The sequence below is a fragment of the Schistocerca gregaria genome, chromosome 7 (genome assembly GCF_023897955.1).
Source record: "Schistocerca gregaria isolate iqSchGreg1 chromosome 7, iqSchGreg1.2, whole genome shotgun sequence".
Taxonomy (NCBI): domain Eukaryota; kingdom Metazoa; phylum Arthropoda; class Insecta; order Orthoptera; family Acrididae; genus Schistocerca; species Schistocerca gregaria.
The window spans coordinates 486,638,621-486,661,294 of NC_064926.1; the positions used below are offsets into that span (position 1 = coordinate 486,638,621).

The following is a 22,674-nucleotide window of genomic DNA, read 5'->3' on the forward strand; positions in this document are numbered from 1 at the left end:
AGTTTTTTTCCAACTATAGCTCCCTCTGTTGCCATGGAATTTAATCCCTGACGTCTTAGCCCATGTTTGTCACCTTATACCGTCTTCTACACCGTATTTTCCTCCTATTCCGCGCAGGACATCCCCATTTTATTCGACTTAATTTTCAGAATTTTTCTGTAGCACTACATCTCAAATGTTTCGATTCTCTTCTCCGGTTTTCCGACAGTCCATGATTCACTTGCATTCAACGCTGTTCGCCACACGCTCATTTTCTCAGATTAACTCCAATGTTTGATACCTACTAGTACACTGTTTTTTACGAGAAATACTCTCTGTGCCTATGCAAGTCTGCTTCGTCCGTCATGCGTTGGTTAACATCCGACGTAGCACAGTTCCTTCGCCAGTAGACTTTCATTCGGCAGGCCAACGTTTCAAATTCGCTTCCGGCCATCCAGAATTAGGTTTTCCGTGATTTCCCTAAATCACTTCATACAGATGTGGAAGGGCACGACCGATTTCCTTCCCCATCCTGTAAACAATCCAAGCTTGTACTCCGTCTCCGTCCGGTTGTTGACAAGACGTTGAACCGTAAACTTACTTCCTTCTTCCTACTTCAATCCCTTCAGTTTCTGTACTGCGTGGTTCTCAGTTTTCATGTTAAGTTTATCGCTAATATCATTTCTGCTACTCCTCATAGCTTTCGCCTTTCTTGTTTCTAAACCCAGAACATATTCCATGGTTATTAGACTCTTCATTTTGTACAATATAAGTTTCGTCATTGCTTCTTCAACATATAGTTTGAGCAGTAGAGGAGAAAGACTACATCTCAGCCTTACGCCCTTCCTAAACTGAACACATCGTTCACGGTCTGCATCTTATTGTACCCTCTTCGCTGTAGCAGATATTGTAAATTAATTGTCTTTCCCTACGGTTCTTTTCTGAAGATTTTCCACCATTTAGTTCTCGGTAGTTCTATGAAAGTATCTTGATGTTTCTGGTGAGTGGCATCTATTATCAAGAACAACATCAGAACTGCCATTCGAGTGCCGTTTTCCTTTCCCGAAATCAGACTGTTAGTCATCCAACAAAGTCTGTTTTCTTTCCAGTTCTCTTGTATGTTATTCTTGTCAGCAATTTAAATGCCTGAACTATCTGCCCATACTATCTTTGGAGTTGTGTAGATGACATTCTTCCGAAATCCCGATGGTATGTCCTCAGTTTCGTAGCCTCTGCACACTGGCTTGAATAATCATTTGGTTGCTACTTCCTTCAACGATTTTAGAAACTCTAAAGAAATGTTACCTGTCCTTTTTTCCTTATTTGATTGCAAATCTGCGAAAGCTATGTGTAATTTTGACCTTAATGCGGGATCGCTTACGTCTTCCTAATTTCATCTTCTATCGCGTCATCACACAGTTCCTTCCCCTCATAAAGGCCACCAACGTACTTGTTCCACTTATCAGCTCTCTCTCTCTCTCTCTCTCTCTCTCTCTCTCTCTCTCTGTCTCTCTCTCTCTTCTGCATTTAACAGAGCGATTCGTACTGCATTCCTAATGTGGACACCTTTTCTCTAATTCCACCGATAGTTACTCTGTCTTTTCTACCTATCTGCGCGGTATATACGACAAATTTGATTAAAAATTAAAAAAAAAAAAAGAGTCCTCTCCCAATGAGTGAAAGCAGGAAGGTTTGTTACTTATTCTAGGACGTACGCACATAGTCTGATGTCATGGAACTTCGTCACCAAAACATGTTCCACTTAATGGTGTTTGTAATTTAACCACCGTCATGATTTATACCGACAGTACGTATGCTCGCGGGTCCGTCATCTAAGCTACTATGGCTGCCATCTGTTAAAATAAGAGAGAGCCACCAGTTCAAGGATAGTTGCAGTGTCTCATCCTAGCGAAAACTGTGTTTATACTGTCACTCAGGTTTTCTGATCAAGAATATTTGTGATGTACCGAAGAACACCACAGCTTCCTGGCAAAAACAGTTCCAGCTTCCGCGGCAACGCCAGTGAGTAGGTTTCAGAAGCGCCGACAGAATTTTTTCTTTATCTAGGGGACTGGTGGAAGAGGCGCCCCCAGGCAGCACTTCCGGTTGCCTCTGCTACGCCGCCCACCACCACACAAACAAGAGGCACGTTGTCTGCGCCGCAGATGCGAGCAGCAACGGCTCCGCGACCTTGGAAACATTCATTGGCGCCAGCCGGGGGCCGGGGTAGGGCTGTACCCCGACGTGCTAACCTCCACTCGCTTAGTGTTATTTCGTACGCTCGGCCAAACACGAATGCGGGTACCTCTCTGCAGGCCCGTAGATGTTATGTTTATCATGTTTGTGCACGGACACACGGTCACCAACGACAATATTTTTCTTACACGGACTCCACAGCCAAAATAGGTGTTTTAAAGGATGATTTGGTCCCACTAGGCTTGGATTAGATTTTTTTTTTAATTTTTCCATTTTCACAGTTCCCGGTGCGTAGCCATTTTCAGTTATGTTGTACATCCCGCCCAACAGAATTTTAGTAGTGTACGACGGACCTAAAAGTTTTGAATGAAACTCAGATATGTTCGTAATAGCATTCACTTGAAAACTGCTTCACAGCTGGGACTGTTTAGTAGCAAAAAACACAAAAAAGAAACATTTTGTGGTCCACGCTACGGCAGCCAATCCGACAGACAATTCTCGTTAGAAGAACAATAACAGTAGCTCCTCACATTTTACCTTGATTACAGCAGGCTCGGAGTAGCGTTGCTGCTTCGCAAAGAGGAGATCCAGGATTCCAATTCCTGCTCGGGTGTCGGTGTCTGTTTCAAATCTGCTGCCAGTGTCTTTATGCGTCCTGCCTGGCAAAAAATATGAATCACCCAGAAGACATTGTCAGATGTCAGTGTAACCATGCCCATGTACACACTATTAGCGGGTATGTAAATGGTTAGAACTGCATTTTTTTTTTTTTTTTGACAGGTACAAAGGCTATCAGAGGGCAGTAGTGTTTTCGTGTTTAGCGTTGTTCAAAATGTTCAGATGTGTGTGAAATCTTATGAGACTTAATTGCTAAGGCTATCAGACCCTAAGCTTACACACGACTTAACCTAAATTATCCTAAGGACAAACACACACACCCATGCCCGAAGGAGGACTCGAACCTCCGCCGTTAGCGTTGTTCCCAGGTATGGTGGCGTATAGGAGGGACATGAAAAGCGTTAGATGTAGAGTGTCAATCTGTGACGGACACAGAGATGCTGCGTACTGGTTTGAGACAGTGTTATTAGCAACTGAAATAGTTTCCAAGGGACCTCCTAGGCGTCTCCATTTTCCCTGCTGCTGGAATCGTTCAATATACAGATTTGTGCTCCATTTGGATGTAGCAGTGACCCGATATTGGACTGCATAGGAACATGAGGACAGACTTACTCTACGTCAGGGTTCCGGTCTACTACGACTGATCGCCTCGAAGGGGCATCGAAGTATTGTGCATCCAGCACATCGCAACCCTTTCTTCTCTGCACCTGCCATTCATAAACAAATAAAGGACTCCTTGCAATATTCTGTGCCATTCCTCAACCACTGGACAGAGACTAGAAGCAGCCGTGCAGGTTAATGCAAATGTATTGCGGATACATAGAAAGAAGGATCCTTTATTGTATGATTATATGATAACGGAACAAACACTGGGAGCAGTTACTTCTGTAAAATATCTGGGAGTATGCCTATGGAACGATTTGAAGTGGAATGATCATATAAAATTAATTGTTGTTAAGGCGGGTGCCAGGTTGAGATTCATTGGGAGAGTTCTTAGAAAATGTAGTCCATCAACGAAGGAGGTGGCTTACAAAACACTCGTTCGACCTATACTTGAGTATTGCTCATCAGTGTGGGATCCGTACCAGATCGGGTTGACGGAGGAGATAGAGAAGATCCAAAGAAGAACGGCGCGTTTCGTCACAGGATTATTTGGTAAGCGTGATAGCGTTTCGGAGATGTTTAGCAAACTCATGTGGCAGATTCTGCAAGAGAGGCGCTCTGCATCGCGGAGTAGCTTGCTGTCCAGGTTTTGAGAGGGTGCGTTTCTGGATGAGGTATCGAATATATTGCTACTCATACCTCCCGAGGAGATCACGAATGTAAAATTAGAGAGATTCGAGTGCGCACGGTGGCTTTCCGGCAGTCGTTCTTCCCGCGAACCATACCCGACTGGAACAGGAGAGGGAGGTAATGACAGTGGCACGCAAAATGCCCTCCGCCACACACCGCTGGGTGGCTTGCTGAGTACAAATGTAGATGTAGATATAGAATTACTGTCTCTTGTTTACGCCATCGGTAACACCAGAGCACGAACGACTGCGTTTGGAGTGACGAAGTGACCGGGGATATTGGATTACTGTCGAATGGCTTTGTGTTCCTCGATCATCCGTGGCCCTGCACTGCTACGAATTGTTACAGCGTCAAGTCAAGCGTGGCACGCCAGTCGGGAACGATAGAGAAGAGATGGCTGTGAGAAGACAACGCGACAGCAGGGGCTCCTATGTGAAGAGGAGATGAGCACCGCGACCGACTGCTGACGGCCCAGTTCAATAGCATCTTCAAGATTAGCGACCAGGATAGCAGAGTCAACTTTAGTCACTTTGCTTGTACTCTCTATGTAGCACAGACTTGAGATTGTTTGTAGTTAGAAGATCTATTATTTTGTATGTTGCCCTTTCGTTGCGACACATCTGCGTAACTATAAAAATTATTTTCTTTTTGTAATAAAAAACTCACTAATACGACTTGTTTGAATGTTTGTCTAGCGAACCGAGTGTGCAGGCTTTCCAGACACTACACGAATGACCATCGAAGTTGTAGAGTCACAGCTGTGTTACTCCTAGCCTCATAGGGACGAGGGTTGCGGGGGAAGAGAGGGGGGGGGCCGTATGACTTGAAGACACGAATGATAGTGATGGGGGAAACTGACGACCCAACGGTACGCCACGGACATTCTACGACCTCGTGTGTTACCTCTCATGTGACAGTGTTGTGGTGCCATTTTTCAACAGAACAATACTTACTATAACAGACATATTCGTCTTGTGACAGTGAGAAAGTGTGCTTAAGATAATTCTCATTTATTGTTCTGTCTCAGATCTACACTTTTAAGTAGATTACATGTTTCGATCACTCAGGATCATCCTCGCATCAAAGTAGTTGCGTCAGCAACCGGTCTTATCCACTCAGAACCACATATCAGAGTACATATCAGATTACTTCGATATCCGTTCTGAGTAGGTAAGACTGGTTGCTGAGGCAACTACTTAGATCTGAAGGTGATTCTAAGTGATCGATACATATAATCTAATGAATGTGAAAGGGATACGGAACAATAAATGACACTTATCTTAAAGAATAACACTGGTCCGGACATGGCACGTATCTCAATGACCTGCCTGTGCAATGCTGAGGTACTCCCAGGGCAAGAAAGATCTCCATATCTGTAGCGATAGGACCTGTGCGGGACAAATTCGACCGTCATCTCCGCCCCATCTCAGTATCTAAGATGTCAAGGGCAGTTGCAACAGCTGTGGACCAGCTTGCCTCACGAGAGGGTGCAACGGCTTTATGACACCCTTCCCAACTGAACCAGTGCATGCAACATCCATGTCAGAGGGGGTGCAACGCTGTAGTGATAAGTGGGCTCATACTACGAAATTCTTTGTAAATGAGACTCGATATCACCAAAGTGACAACACATACTCTCCTAAGGTTGAAGTTCCGTTTTCTCTTCCACTTCTGTGATTCACATTTTTTGTCGGGCAGCGTTTACTAGTGTAGCGAGCATTAGTTGGTGCTCTTATCTGTTACTTTAAAGATACTTTAATTTCGGTAATATTTATCGAATATTTTGTGGAAACGGCCTTTCCGCAGTGGATACACCGATTCCCGTCAGATCACCGAAGTTAAGCGCTGACGGGCATGGCCCCTTGGATGGGTGACCATCCGGGCTGCCATGCGCTGTTGCCATTTTTTTGGGTGCACTCAGCCTCGTGATGCCAATTGAGGAGCTACTCGTCCGAACAGTAGCGGCTCCGGTCACAGAAAAACATTATACAGACCAGGAGAGCGGTGAGCTGACAACATGCCCCTCCTATCCGCATCCTCACCTGAGGATGACACGGCGGTACGGTGGACCACTTGTGGCCCGGAGACGGAGTGCTGCTTTATGGAATATTTTTTCTGTAGTAGAAGGAAGTACATTCGATGAACCTGAATGCACAGCAATAATGTTCCGCAATAACAAAGTGTAGTCAAGTTTTTAATACTTTACTTTTGTAATGAGTTGATGCGTAAGCGTAAGAACGGAGTTTTTTTTTTAATGGGCTGATACCTAACAAAAGAGGACGTTTGCCGCACATTCGGTGAGGAAAGCATTAACTGGAATGACAGGACATGTGTTAAGACAATCAGGCAATAACTTCCGTGGTGATAGAGACGTGGAAGCCGAAGATGTAGAAGACAGGGGTTGAAGTAAAGAATACCTCTAACAAACCGAGTGCCCAGGTATCTCTGGAAGGGTTGTCCCATTTGAAGATATACCAAGAATTACGCCAGTATGTTGACGCCAGGTGAGGCGTATGGCATGAGTGTAGACACTATACATGAGAAATCTGTTCCAGACTGGTGCGTAATGAACATCGGAGCACGACACGAGCTAACCGCCTTCGAACGTGCGTTTATAATCGGTACAATACGCGTTGATAGTGACCAAGGACATGAAAATATCGCGCAGGCGATAATGCAAGCAAAAGAAACGAAATTACCAATTTTTAGCTAAATAACGCGGAATCGGCGATTATTCAATATTTCGTGAAATTTGTAACTTTGCCGAGTAAAAACTTTAAATATAAGGACGGCAGTTTACTAATATTTGTAGCTAATTGTTACTGAATGTTGAACTTGTATTTTGACTTCTAATCCAGTAAATGCTGAGATTCGTGTATAATCTTAAAATGACAATTCATCTCTCTCATACCGAATTTTGGTTGAAATTGGCAAAAAGTAACACTGAACTTGGAATAAATGACAATTTGGTAAAAACGTCGACGCCTTATTTGACAAAAATAACTGTTTTTGCTAAAGAACAACATTGATTTTGTCAAAACCAGAATAATACATCTTGCAAAAAAGAGAAAAAGACTGAATATGGCTAAAAATAATACCGAATTTAGCGAAAAGTAACACCGAATTTGGAAGAAAATAGCGCCGAATTTGGCCATAAGATATAAACAATCTTTTCCCCTCCCTAGATACAGCATAGCGGAGATTACGCAGGGATTAAGGTGTCCGAGGGCAACAGTGTCTACCGGGGATCTTCAATAAGTAGGGACAGTGTTACGCGTAAACCGTAGGACGGCCAGAAGCTTTTGACGAACGGAGGTCACGCCGCCCCTTCGCAGAGACGCCCGAGGAGATCGACGTCTGCCGTGGCTGAGATCGACGGCGATTTCAGTGTGGGGCGTCAGGAGCCTATTTCTGCCTGGGCCATTCGGAGACAAATGCATCGCGTACGCTTCAGCAGACGACGAACAGCTCTTATCCCTTCGCATTCTCCTGACTTTTGGCCACTCGGTGTAACTGAGGACGCTGGTGTAGGTGGCTACTCTGAGACGAAGAGATCACCATAGGATTGCAAATTGCAGCGGGCCGAATCGAACCAGCCGACTGGTGTTGTTCTCTTCAACTCGAAGGCTGGTTTGATCCTGCTCTCCACTTCAGCAACATGCTTTGTCTCCTCATCTGTGCATTCCAACTGCAACCTGAATCCATAAGAACATTATTGTAGTGGAGACGTGGCTTTCCTTTTCAGTGTTTACACCTCACACTTCCAACCATTACCAAATTATCTATTCGTTGTTGCCTTAGCTTGTGTCGTATAAGCCTACTCCTTCTGTCAGTGAAGTTGTCATACGTTTCTACACCCAAAATCGATTAGGTAACTTTTCACAAATTGTCTTCAGCATTCTTCTCTAGCGGCACATTTCAAAAGATTCTGTTTTGTTATTGGCTGTACTGTTCGTCGTTCACGATCACTTCTGATGGGAGATACACTCAAAACAAATATTTTTTGACTTAAAATTGTTTTCGATTAAGACATTTTTCTTTTATTAAGAGAATCTCTTCAAGCTACTATAGTCAGTCTGCATTTTATATACTACTAGCGAACCGCTCCGGCTTTGCACGACTAGCGCTATGCATCTACGGGAGAAAGACTTGTCTGGCGTAGCAGTAATTAATTAAATGAACAACCATCCCCTGCGAGTCAGCCTATACATTAGAGAAAACCGTATCAAATTCCCTACAGTAGTTCCTAAAATTAGCCGTCACACACAAACAGAAAAACGTAGCGGAGGACTTAATAATCTGTGTAAATCTTCCCCTGTAATCGTCAGTTATTTTGCTGTACAAATAGCAAAACCCATCTACTACATTTACTGTCTCATTTCCTCATCTAATTGCCTCAGCATCGCATATCTGAATCCGACTGAATTCCAATACCGTGTGTTATTTTTGTTGATTTTTGGGATTCCATACCTCAATCGATAAAAACGGAATCCTTCTAGGATCATTTTGTTATGCGTCTGTCTGTCTGTCTCTCCACCCGACTGTTAAAAATCCTTTTTTTCCGCAACTGGTGGACATATCAAGTTGAAATTTACGTCGCATACTAAGGTCTACAGTCCCGTGGTGCTATAGTAAGTGTAAGATTCTAAGTCAATGAAGTCAAATAATACCGCCATTTTTGTCGCATATGTTAATACTCGCAAAATCGCTCATCAAAACCTACTTCTTCTGTCAGTGAAGTTGGCTTAGAATCGTTAAATTTGACCCGAAACAAGGTTTCACAGTAAACGTAAACGAAACAAATCCGAAAACTGTTAATTTATAATGAAATCACACTCAAAAAACTGTTTTCATTTGTTATCAGACTGTCTGTTTGTCCTGTTAAAAGCACTTTTTTCTCGGGGGTGGGTAGACGCGTATCTGGCTTGTATCTATATCGATAACAGGCGAGATTCTTAGTTCTTGGGATGGATGAACTATCTCTGTACATAATTAAGTTGGTGCAGAACCCTCGGTGTGAGTCCTACCCTCTCTTATCGGGATCTTTTCGTCTTTTAACTACTTCCCAGTACACTGCGCATAACGTTCACGTACTCTTCCAAGCTCTTTGAAGTCTCTGACAGACTTGCAAAGTCGTCATCGAATCTCGATATTTCTTTATTTCTTCTACTCGAACTTTAATTCCTTCTCCGTGTTTCTCCTTGGTTTCTCTCCTGCTTTTCTAGTGTATACAGTGTGGACCATTGATCGTGACAGGGCCAAATATCTCACAAAGTAAGCGTCAAACGAGAAAACTACAAAGAACGAAACTTGTCTAGCTTGAAGAGGGAAACCAGATGGCGCTATAGTTGGCCCGCTAGATAGCGCTGCCATAGGTCAAATGGATATTAACTGTTTTTTTTAAAATAGGAACCCCCCATTTTTTTATTACGTATTCGTGTAGTACGTAAAGAAATATCAGTGTTTTAGTTGGACCACTTTTTTCGCTTTGTGATAAATGGTGCTCTAATAGTCACAAACATATGGCTCACAATTTCCGACAGTTGGTAACAGGTAGGTTTTTTAAATTAAAATACAGAACGTAGGTACGTTTGAACATTTTATTTCGGTTGTTCCAATGTGACACATGTACCTTTGTGAACTTACCAATTCTGAGAACGCATGCTGTTACGGCGTGATTACCTGTACATACCACATTAATGCCATAAATGCTCAAAAAGATGTCCGTCAACCTCAGTGCAGTTGGCAATACGTGTAACAACATTCCTCTCAACAGCGAGTAGTTCGCCTTCCGTAATGTTCGCACATGCGTTGACAATGCGCTGACGCATGTTGTCAATCACGAAAGCAAATATCCTTCAGCTTTCCCCACAGAAAGAAATCCGGGGAAGTCAGATCTGGTGAACATGCGGGCCATGGTATCGTGCTTCGACGACCAATCCACCTGTCATGAAATATGCTATTCAACACCGCTTCAACTGCACGCGAGCTATGTGCCGGAGATCCATCATGTTCGAAGTACATCGCCACTCTGTCATGCAGTGAAACATCTTGTAGTAACATCTGTAGAACATCACGTAGGAAATCAGCATACATTGCACCATTTAGATTCCCATCGATAAAATGGAGGCCAATTATCCTTCCTCCCATAATGCCACACCATACATTAACCCGCCAAGGTGGCTGATTTTCCACTTGTCGCAGCCATCGTGGATTTTCCGTTGCCCAATAGTACATATTATGCCTGTTTACGTTACCGCTGTTGGGGATTGCGCTTCGTCGCTAAATAGAACGAGGGCAAAAAATCTGTCATCGTCCCGTAATTTCTCTTGTGCTTAGTGGCAGAGCTGTAAACGTCATCGCCATGCAATTCCTTTTGCTTAGAAATATGGTACGGGTGCAATCGATGTTGAAGTAGCATTCTCAACACCGACGTTTTTGAGATTCCCGATTCTCGCGCAATTTGTCTTCTGCTGACTTGCGGATTAGCCGCGACAGCAACTAAAACGCCTATTTGGGCACCATCATTTGTTGCAGGTCGTGGTTGACGTTTCACATGTGGATGAACACTTCCTGTTTCCTTAAAAAACGTAACTACCCAGCGAACGGTCCGGACACTTGGATGATGTCGTCCAGGAAACATAGCACACGCCCATTTGGCATTTTGATCACAATAGCCATACACCAACACGATATCGACCTTTTCCGCAATTGGTAAACGGTCCATTTCGACACGGGTAATGTATCACGAAGCAAATACCGTCCGCACTGGCGGAATGTTACGTGATACCACGTACTTACACGTTTCTGACTATTATAGTGCCATCTATCACAAAGCGAAAAAAGTGGTCCAACTAAAACATTCATATTTTCTTACGTACTACACGAATATGTAATAAAAAATGCGGGTTCCTATTTTAAAAAAACACAGTTGACATTCAGAATGAGATTTTCACCCTGCAGCGGAGTGTGCGCTGATATGAAACTTCCTGACAGATTAAAACTGTGTGCCCGACCGAGACTCGAGCTCCGGACCTTTGCCTTTCGCAGGCAAATGCTCTACCATCTGAGCTACCCAAGCACGACTCACGCCCGGTACCCACAGCTTTACTTCTGCCAGTACCGGGCGTGAGTCGTGCTTGGGTAGCTCAGATGGTAGAGCACTTGCCCGCGAAAGGCAGAGGTCCCGATTTCGAGTCTCGGTCGGGCACACAGTTTTAATCTGCCAAGAAGTTTCATATCAGCGCACACTCCGCTGCAGAGTGAAAATATCATTCTGGAAACATCCCCCAGGCTGTGGCTGAGCCATGTCTCCGCGATATCATTTCTTTCATGAGTGCTAGTTCGCAAGGTTCGCAGGAGATCTTCTGTAAAGTTTGGAAAGTAGGAGACGAGATAGTGGCAGAAGTAAAGCTGTGAGTACCGGGCGTGAGTCGTGCTTGGCTCAGATGGTAGAGGACTTGCCCACGAAAGGCAAAGGTCCCGAGTTCGAGTCTCAGTCGGGCACACAGTTTTAATCTGCCAGGAAGTTTCACAGCTGATATTCGTTTGACCTATGGCAGCGCCATCTAGTGGTCCGACCATAGCGCCATCTGGTTTCCCCATTCAAGCTAGACGAGTTTCGTTCTTTGTAGTTTTTTTTCGTTTGATGCTTATTTCGTGAGATATTTGGTCCGGTCGCTATCAATGGACCACCCTGTACGGTAAATAATCTGTGTGATAGACTACACTACTGCGTCAACTACAACTCGCTCTCTTCTGTTTGCTCCGACTCTTGTTACTGCAGTCTGCTTTACGTGCCAGAAGTCACTAAGCTGAAGATGCAGGTGCACAGGAGGGAGTATTCCAGGAGCTCCGGCGGCAGCTTGCTGTGGACAGAGCGCGGCCTATGAGACGGTCGTGACCAGACCAGAGCGGGGTAAGCAGCAGTAGCAGCAGACAGGCCCCAGTGAGAGCTTCCCGCTCTGGCGAAAGCGCCGGTGAAAGGAACCAACCCACCTACCTACCGACCTCTCCGTTCCCAGAGGGCGCGGGCTCAGCGCAGGGATGTCGTGCTCGCCACACAGGAGCCAGCCCCTGCTTACAGGGACGGGGCAGCGAGTCCTGCTTCACCCACTCGTCGTATATAAACAGCAAAATAAAATATTCCGTGCGTGTATGCGGTGCAGCAATGCTTGTTCTTTCTGCATTTCGGCTGGTAATCGCACAGCCATCTTCAGAGTGACTCGGTGAGATCATTACAGCCTCTCGCACGGCTCTGTCATAGTAATAAGAAACTCAAAGAACTTGGGCAAGCTACGGACTCTTGGAGCAAGATAATTAGATTCTTTGAATCTATTGCTGAGGTGCGGGAGCAGTACGAGTGATTTTAATTCTGTTATCGACTAGTGATGAAAATGGCTTCACAGTTATCAGCCGAAATATTTCAAGAAGAAATGTTGCTGTCACGTATGTTCTCCCAGAATATGATAGAATATGCTATCCGCGTGGAATACTTAAGAAACACAGTTCAAGAGAAGGTTTGTACCACGTACGTACAGTATCTTATCGAAATTATCCGGACAGCCCTATGCAATACAGAACTGATCACTAGATGTCACAACAGGTGTATCCGTCAGTATCAAAGGAAGGGGAGGCAGGAAGTATTGAGTTGTCATTACAGACGCAGTAACAGCACAATAGGATAGTTGGAGAACTAGTGATGGCCAACATGGACTAGTCACTAGATGTCAATTGAGAAACAAGTCTTCTTCTTCTTCTTCTTTCTTCTTTTGCTTGTGCCATTGTCCCGCATCTATGCAGGGCGCTTCAGTCTGGAACCGCGCGACCGCTACAGTCGCAGGTTCGAATCCTGCCTCGGGCATGGATGTTGTGATGTCCTTAGGTTAGTTAGGTTTAAGTAGTTCTAAGTTCTAGGGGACTGATGACCTCCGATGTTAAGTCCCATAATGCTCAGAGCCATTTGAACCATTTCTACACAAGGTTGGTATGGTTACTATTGGATTTGGCAGGGTTAATTTAAGGGGTGGTTGGATGCCCTTCCTGTCGCCACCCCATACTCCCCCTCCACCATGTGACGGAAGTAGTGTACCCCGGCTGTCTGCATCTAGTGTAAGCCATGAAACAGTGTGAACGTTTTTCAAGTGTCTGCGAGCCGTGTAATTGAGGCGGGACATGGGGATCAGCCCGGTATTCACCTAGCGGGATGTGGATACCGCCTAAAAACCACATCCAGGCTGGCCGGCACACCGACCCGCGACGTTAACCCGCCGGACGGATTCGATCCGGGGCTGGCGCGCCTGTCCGAGTCCAGGAAGCAGCGCATTAGCGCTCCCAGCTAACCTGGCGGGTAATTGAGTAACAAGTCTATCAGTGACATTGCAACGCTTGTAAAGCTGCCTACTTCGACTGCTGGTGAAGTGACTGCAAAGTAGAAAAGCGAAGAAACAACCATAGCTAAACCAATACCGGGCAGCACTGTACTGGCGGATAGGGACCATGGAGTACTGCGGAGGGTCATAGTAAAAAATCCTATGAGCTCAGCGGAAGGATCACTCATGAGTTTTAACGCACTGCCAGTTGTATAGCTAGTGCAACTGTACAATTTCCGTATGTAGGGGGTTAAAGCGGATGAGGTGCAATAATCAGGCAGGTCATCAATAAACCACGTGCTAAGTGACGCTTGAGGTGGTGTACACAGTGAAGACACTGGACAGCTGAACGACTAGAAATGAATGATCTGCAGTCATGAAACAAGCTACACCCTTATGCAGTCCGGAAGAGTTTGGGTTTGGCGCACGCCTGGAGAATGTTACCTGACACCATGTGAGTAGCAACAATGGAGTATCCATGAGTGGTTGTTATGGTATGGCGGTGTTTTACAAGAGTAAGTTGCTGTCCCCTTACTGCGCTTAAGAAAACGCTGAATGTGGAAGGAACTGAGACCATTTTACAGCACTGCGTACAGTTCGGACACTATGACTGTATCAACATGAAATGTACACTGTTATAAAGCAGCATCTGTGAGCCAATGGTTTAAGGACAACAACGTTGCTGAAATGGACTAGACTCCCCAGAGTCCCTATCTGTCCCCAACAGGACACTTTTGCGATGATTAGAACGTAAATCCCGCTCCAGATAGAAGCGTCCAACATCACTACCTTCTCAAATTTCACCTCTTAATGGAGAATGGGCTGCCATTCCTCCACAGACATTTACACTGAAGAGCCAGAGGAACTGGTACACCTGAGTAGTATTGTATAGGGCCCCCGCGAGCATGCAGAAGTACCGAACACGACGTGGCATGGACTCGACTAATGTCTGAAGTAGTGCTGGAGGCAATTGACACCATAAGTCCTGCAAGGCTGTCCATAAATGCATAATAGTACGAGGGGGTGGAGATCTCATCTGAACAGCACGTTGCAAGGCACCCCAGATATGCTCAATAATGTTCATGACTGGGGAGTTTGGTGGTGAACGGAAGTGTTTAAACTCAGAAGATTGTTCCTGGAGCCACTATGTAGCAATTCTGGACTTGCGTAGTGTAGTATTCTCCTTCTGGAACTGCCCAAGTCCGTTGGAATGCACAATGGACGTGAATGGATGCAGGTGATCACACAGGATGCTTACGTACGTGTCACCAGGTCAGAATTGTATCTCGACGTTTCAGGAGTCCCACAGCACTCCAACTGCACAAACCCCTCACCATTGCAAAGCCTCCACCGGCTTGAAGAGTCCTCTACTGACATGCAGGGTCCGTGGATTTACCAGATTGTCTCCATACCCGTACACGTCCATCCGCTCGATACAGTTTGAAACAAGAGTCGTCAAACTAGGCAAAATGTTTCCAGTCATGAACAGTCCAATGTCAGTGTTGACGGACCCAAGTGAGGCGTAAAGCTTTATGTCGTGGAGTCATCAAGGTCGTCGTTGGTGCCGTTCTTGCAGGATCCTTTTTCGGTCGCAGCGATGTCGGAGATTTGATGTTTTAACCAGATTCCTGATATTCACGGCACACTCGTGAAATGCTCATACGTGGAAATCCCCACTTCATCGCTATCTCGGAGATGCTGTGTCCCATCGCTCGTGCGCCGACCATAACACCACGTTCAAATGGTTCAAATGGCTCTAAGCACTATAGGACTTAACATCTGATGTCATCAGTCCCCTAGACTTAGAACTACTTAAACCTAACTAACCTAAGGACAACACAAACATCCATGCCCGAGGCAGGATTCGAACCTACGACTGTAGCAGCAGCGCGATTCCAGACTGAAGCGCCTATAGCCGCTCGGCCACAACGGCAGGCAACACCATGTTCAAACTCACTTAAATCTTGATAACCTGCCATTGTAGCAGCAGTAACCAATCTAATAACTGCGCGAGACACTTGTTTCACGTATGTGTTGCCGACAGCACCGCTGTATTCTGCCTGTTTACATATCTCTGTATTTGAATACGCATGCCTATACCAGTTTCTTTGGTGCTTCAGTGTAGATACCTCATTGAAACTGACCTCAGCAGAATCAAGACTGCCATACAGGCGAAGGGTGGGCACACCTCATGTTAATATCCACTAAGCAGTGTTCGGATACTTTTGATAAGACAGTGTAATTTATTATCACTGAATCTCTGCGGAGCACACACATTTTGCAACCAAATAACACGTACTTAGAGAGAGAATCCCTATAGGGTTGAAGCACTCGCTAACAAATCCCCCACAGTTTTTTCAAATGTTCAAATGTGTGTGAAATCTTATGGGACTTAACTGCTAAGGTCATCAGTCCCTAAGTTTACACACTAATTAACCTAAATTATCCTAAGGACAAACACACTCACCCATGCCCGAGGGAGGACTCGAACCTCCGCCGGGACCAGCCGCACAGCACAGTTTGTTACCTCTGCGTGGCTCCGCAGCGTGCAAAGCGCCGCCGATATTGATGGAGACTTTGGAGCCGAGCTAACAAGCTAGCGATGCCGTCTGGCATGGCTCCGAGACGAGCACCTGTTTGCTTCCAAACTTGGCGGCCGATGCTAATGGCTTTCAAATACCCATCTGCCTATCGAGCACTCGTAAACACGTCGGCGAGGCTGTGGGAGCTGTGGACTTGCGGGTGCCGGCAAAGCACGGCGCCCTGCTAACGGACTCCTACCTCGTCAAGAGCACGTGCCCTCCTCTTCAGCCTTCTGTCCCCTCCCGGAATAGTTCCTCTGCCCTTCGGCGCCGTATCTAGCGGGGATTCCGTAAATACCAGGCTCTAGATAGCTTTTACTCTCGTCAGACATTCTGCCGTAGACTGCTTCTACGTATCACGTCCTGGTGGACGAAAGTATCGTTCTTGAATGGCTTTAGGGGAATTCAGGATGACTTGGACACAGTTTAGATTCGTCAGATTGCTTTAAATCTGGATATGCCATCTTGTAAAAGACCGGATATCAGCCGACGTTTGTCCACACATTGTTTATTAATGATTTGATGTATCGTTAGTTGCCTCCACATCCCTGTCGATACCTTCCAGAACCTCAGCAAGTCTCTTTCCGTGCGTCCTGCAGTCGTCCGTGTCGCTAAAATGCCTATTCAGGATTTTGTCAAGTGAGGTTTCCTACAATATGTACTTAGACGAAAGAATGGATTGATACCTATTAACTCAGTGAAGATGCAATTACATGAAAACTGCTGGGATCTGCTGAACTTTTCATTTCTCTAAATTTATGATGTTACGATACTATTTCAAGTATAATCCTTGCCCACAGCCGGCCGGAGTGGCCGTGCGGTTCTAGGCGCTGCAGTCTGGAACCGAGCGACCGCTGCGGTCGCAGGTTCGAATCCTGCCTCGGGCATGGATGTGTGTGATGTCCTTCGGTTAGTTAGGTTTAATTAGTTCTAAGTTCTAAGAGACTGATGACCTCAGAAGTTAAGTCGCATAGTGCTCAGAGCCATTTGAACCTTGCCCACAACTGCCAGTCTTCTTTCAAGATCACGACTCAGATTCCGTAACGTATGACAGATTAAACCATAAGCGAACGCACTGTTATTTCATTTTTAACTGAAATAACGTTGTTCGACTAAAATAAAATCAGACGCGTTGTGCATTCGCAGTGAACGCTTGCTAGCCACACACAACATTAAAAAAGCGAACCCCATTATTACTGACACAAGATCGCAGCTCTCCCTTCCCCCTCTCGCGGGCTCTGACGCACGTATTTGCAATGTGAGTCTCCATAAGTAGTTTTGCACACAGGGGCAGATATCGGCAGGTGACGGGCGTACAATGGATAGCGACACAGTTTCATGTGCGGCCCGTGCGTGTTATTCAGCGTGCTCTTGCGTAACGCAAGTACGAGGGCGCATCTGGCTGCTTCGCATCCGCTTGTTCCGTTGTATGGCACCGACACAGCCATATGCGTGCTGGCCTCGGCAAACGCCTGTTCCCTGTGGTATAAATACGTCGGGACGGCGTATAAATAAGCGTTTTATTCAGCACGGGAAGTCTGGAACTCGTTCGCGATTATAAAAGAGTACATATGCCACAAAACACTGTGCACCCTACGGCGCCCACCCGCCTCCCCACCCTCCCTTAAAAGATAAACAAAATAAAATGAATAAAAAAGGAAAAGAAAAACGAAAATTGTTCGCACGTCACTGAACCCCACATTCATACTGCGATTATGTGCAATAACTTCTCTCTTGACGCAGCATTGCGAAGGAAGGGAGATAGGAGACGAATGTACTGTACCGTCGACGGCAGGGCCACTAGGTACAGGAGTCAAAGAGGACTGAGTAAGGGACTCGGCCGTGTGCATGTGAAAGCAAACTATGATAAACTTATTCTTGATAGTCGCAGACGAATTTGACCTCTGCTCATCAAAAATGCGAGTCGGTTTCTTAGTCACTTAAATCTGCGTTATCATTGTGTAATGCACACTTTCGCACTTCAGAGAGGGTTCATCGGTCCAATCTCAGACAATGACTCTATCGTTCCACTCTCGAATAGCACTTAGGAAAACCGAATGCTAAGATATCTCCCTGTGAGCTCTGAGTTCTACATCTTTTTACGATGACCATTTCTCCATAGGTAAGTGAGAGTCAACAAAATATTTTCCTGTTCGGAGCAGAAAGCTGAAGATTGAAATTTCGAACGAAGATGAAACGCTTTTGTTTTAATGATTCCCACTCGAATTCGCGTGTCATATTCAAGGCACCCTCTCCACCTTTTCGCGATAATACAAAAGGAGGTCCTCTTCTTTTAAATTTTTAGATTTCCTCTGTCAATCCTGTCTGATAAGGATCCCATACCTCGCGCAGAAATACTTCAGAAGAGGACGGACAAGCGTAATGTTGGCAGTCTCTTCAGTAGTTTTGTTGCAAGCGCCAAATGCTCTGCCAATAAAATGTAGTCTATTATGGTACGTGCCCCCCCCTCCCCCCGCCCCACCTCTCTCTCTCTCTCTCTCTCTCTCTCTCCCTAACTTTTTCTCTGTGATCGTTTCTATTTAAGTTGTTCGTAATTGTAATTTCTGGGTACTGTTTGGATTGAAAGCCTATAGATTTGTGTGATTTATTGGGTATCCGAAATTTAACGGATTCTATTTAGTGCCAATGTGGATCACCTCACACTTTTCATTATTTACGGCCAATTACGACTTTTCACACCATATCATTATCTAGTCGAATTCCCTTTGCAATTGCTTTTGATTCTCAGATGACTTATTTTCCAGTCCTCTGACTGACTTGATGCGGCCCTCCACGAATTTCTTTCTTGTGTCAACCTTTTCATCTCAGAGTAGCAATTGCAACCTACGTTCTTAATTATTTGCTGGACGTACTCTAATCTCTACCTTCTTCTACAGTTTTCACACACTACATCTCCCTGTAGTACCAAGGAAGTTACTTCCTGATGTCTTAAGATATGTCCTATCATGAGTCCCTTCTTCTTGCCAGTATTTTCTATATATTCCTTACCACGCCGATTCTGCGAAGAACTTTCTCGTTCCTTACGTTAACAGTCCACCTAATTTTCGATATTCTTCTGTAGTACCACGCCTGAAAGGCTTCTGTTGTCTTTTGTTCCGGTTTTCCCATGGTCCAAAATTTCACTGCCAAACAATTTTAAGAAATTTCTTCTTCTAGCATACTAGCGAACTTCTCTCGACCAGGAATGCCCTTTTAGTAATATTCTGCTTTTTGTATCCTTCTTGCTCTGTCCATCATGATAATTTTGCGGTCTAGTTAGCAGAATTCCTTAATTTCGTCTGCTTTGTGATCCCCAATCCTGATTTTAAGTTTCTCGCTGTTCTCATTTCTGTTGCTTATCATGACTTTCGTCTTTTGCAATTGGTTTTGATCTTCTGATGAGCTTACTACACTGTAAATGACAACACTGTCTGCAAACATTCTAAAAGAGCTGCTCAGATTGTTTCCTATATCATTTATACATTTATACATTCTGTTAGATAGTACGGACTGTGACCTTCCTGGTGGGGAGATACGAATCCAGTTGTACAACTGAGATGATACTCCACAGGCACACAATTTGGTTGTAACCCGTTTGTGAGGACCAGTGCAAAAAAAAGTCATGGGAATCCAGAAATGTGGTATCAATCTGATATTCGCCGTCAACAGCATTCTTCACTTCGTGTGATTAAAATGGTAGTTGTGTTTCATAAGAACGATATTTTCTGAAACCGTGATAACTGTGTTAATACAATGTTTTCCTCAAGATAATTCATAATTTTCGAAGACAATATATGTTCCAGAATCCTACAGAGTACTGACCGCAGTTATCTGGGACTGGATTCAGTAGATTATTCCTGTTCCCTTTGTTGACTACTGGTATATCCTATGCAACTTCCAAGTATTCAGGTATATAACTTTCGTTGAGTGAGCGGTTGTATTGAGCTGTAGCTGTTACATCAGCGTACCATGAAATAAACCTAATTAGTATACTACATGAACGTGAAGAATTGCCTTTATTCAGTGATTTAATTTGGGAAAAAATCTTTCAGTAGCCAAAATCGCGTAAATTTATTGTTGAACACCGGCTTCGACAGACGATATGTATAACATGTCACAAAATCATAAAATTTTACTGTATATGGTGCAGTTTAAGAATTTACAAGCCTCATTGAGCTCTACCTATGCGAACATGCCCATGTGCACAAAGTCCTCTTCAGCAGTAAATGATTTTACTGTCGACAACATGTGTGTAATATTCTATATTCTATAATGAGAAAATGGAATGAATTACTAACTCACAGTGGACCAAGTTTTACAACGAAACAATTTGTGAAGACCGGAACATAACAGCTACAACTGTTGGAACCGGTTATCAACAATAAACACTAATTTATGCGATCCACACTATTGAAATATTTTTTTTCTAATCAAACATAGATTGCTTCTTCTAAATTCTTTAATGTGAGAAAAGTCAGTATAAGTGATTTAAGCTGCTTCGCTACACGGAGGATACCTAAGTTCCTCATACTGGCAATTGCTCTTGATTCGAATCCTCGAATATTTACTTGGTCTTCTTTGATGGCGGAATTTCACTGAGGGCGGACCGCGCCGATGGGGAGGAGCCGGGAAGACCCGCCCGTGACAACTCGCCGTGCTCCACGCTCGTGTGCCGGCCTGTGGCTTCGCATCCAATTACGCGCCGGCCTTGACCCGGGCTGGGAAAACTCCACCGGACACCGGACACCGCCGCTGCCGACAGGGCACCGACACCCCTGGCGCTCCTCCGTCTCTCGCCTGATTGGCGTCCTGCTCATGTAGTCCACTCAGATGGCGCGCTCAATGTCCAAATAGCGGAAGGCATTATAGATTTTCTTTTTTTTTTTTTTACAAACTTTGTATGTGTTTTCGAGGTTGTTGAATCCGAATTGTGAAAATTTTTTTTCGTAACATTTGGGTTGGTTTCAGATATTGCGTTATTATACGAAATGAACAAACCGATCAGTGCTATTACACTGAAGAGCCAAACACACTGGCACACCTGCCTAATATCGTGTAACGCCCCTGAGAGCACGCTGAAGTGCTGCAACACAACGTGGCATGGGCTCAACTAATGTTTGAAGTAGTGCTGGAGACAATTAACATCCTGAAACCTGCAGGGCTGTCAAATCCGTAAGAGTACGAGAGGGTGGAGATTCTTCTGAACAGCACGTTGCAAGACATCCCAGATACGTTCAATAATGTTCGTGTCTGGGGAGCCTGGTGGTCAGCGGAACTCATAAGAGTGTTCCTGCAGCCACTCTGTAGCAGTTCAAAACCAGTGGGGTGCCGCATTCTCCTGCTGGAAGTCCATCTGAATGCGCAATGGACATGAATGGATGCAGGTGATCAGACAGGATGCTCACTTACGTGTCACCTGTCAGAGTCGTATCTAGACTTATCAGGAGTTCCATATCACTCCAACTGCACACGTCCCGCCGGCCAGAGTGGCCGAGCGGTTCTAGGCGCTACAGTCTGGAACCGCGAGACCGCTACGGTCGCAGGTTCGAATCCTGCTCGGGCATGGATGTGTGTAATGTCCTTAGGTTAGTTAGGTTTAAATAGTTCTAAGTTCGAGGGGACTAATGACCTCACATGTTAAGTCCCATAGTGCTCAGAGCCATTTTGCACACGCCCCACAACATTACGGACCCTCCAGCAGCTTGAACAGTCCTCTGCTGACATGCAGGGCCCATGGATTCATGAGGTTCTCTCAACACCCATATACGTCCTCCCGATCGATACAATTTGAAACGAGACTCGTCCGACCAGGCACCATGTTTCCAGTCATCAACAGTCCAACGACGGTGTTGACCGACCCACGCTAGGCGTAAAGTTTCGTGTCGTGCAGTCATCAAGGGTACACGAGTGGGCCTTCGGCTCCGAAAGCTCATGCCGATGATGTTTCGTGGAATGGTTCGCACGCTGACACTTGTTGATGGCCCAGTATTGAAATCTGCTGTAATTTTCGCAAGGGCTGTACTTCTGTCACTTTGAACGATTCTCTTCAATCGTCGTTGGCCCCATTCTTGCTGGATATTTTTCCGTCCACAGCGATGTCGGAGATTTGATGTTTTCGCGGTTTCCTGTTATTCACGGTACACTCTTGAAATGATGGTTTGGGAAAATCCTCACTTCATCGCTACCTCGGAGACTGCTGTGTCCCATAGCTCGTGCGCCGACTATAACACCATGTTCAAACTCACTTAAATCTTGATAACCTGCCATTGTAGCAGCAGTAACCGATCTGACAACTGTGCCAGACACATGTCTTATATAGCCGTTGCCTGTTTACTTATCTCTGTATTGAATACGCATGCCTATAACAGTTTCTTTCCCGGTGCCGTGTGTAATAACAATGCCAAAAGAAAACAGCAACAAACACATGGCATAACAATTGGTACAGCATTGCTGAGACAATAATCTTCCTGTTGCCATGTGTAGCGGCCTAAGGTACACGCGCACGTACGGTGTGTATGACTACCTCCTACTTGATCCGTACTGTAGTTTCTCGCTGTCGTCACTGGACAGCCGCTGCATTGCGAAGTGGCACAAACACTAGTCTGGAAATATTTTTACAGAGTGACCTAGCAATG

General features: G+C 45.1%; 1 protein-coding gene and 1 long non-coding RNA gene across 2 annotated transcripts in view; one reads left to right on the forward strand and one right to left on the reverse strand.

The window, feature by feature from the left end:
- The window catches only part of LOC126282146 (uncharacterized), a 49,210-nt gene extending 33,159 nt beyond the window's left edge, over positions 1-16,051 (reverse strand). The window contains exons 1-2 of the long non-coding RNA XR_007551337.1: positions 15,925-16,051; positions 2,713-2,834 (exon numbers count right to left, since the gene is read on the reverse strand). This is a non-coding gene — a long non-coding RNA (uncharacterized LOC126282146). The remainder of the gene's footprint in view (positions 1-2,712; positions 2,835-15,924) is intronic.
- Positions 1-22,674, forward strand: part of LOC126282145 (cyclic AMP response element-binding protein A-like) — a 633,124-nt gene that overhangs the window by 381,553 nt on the left and 228,897 nt on the right. The window lies entirely within an intron of this gene.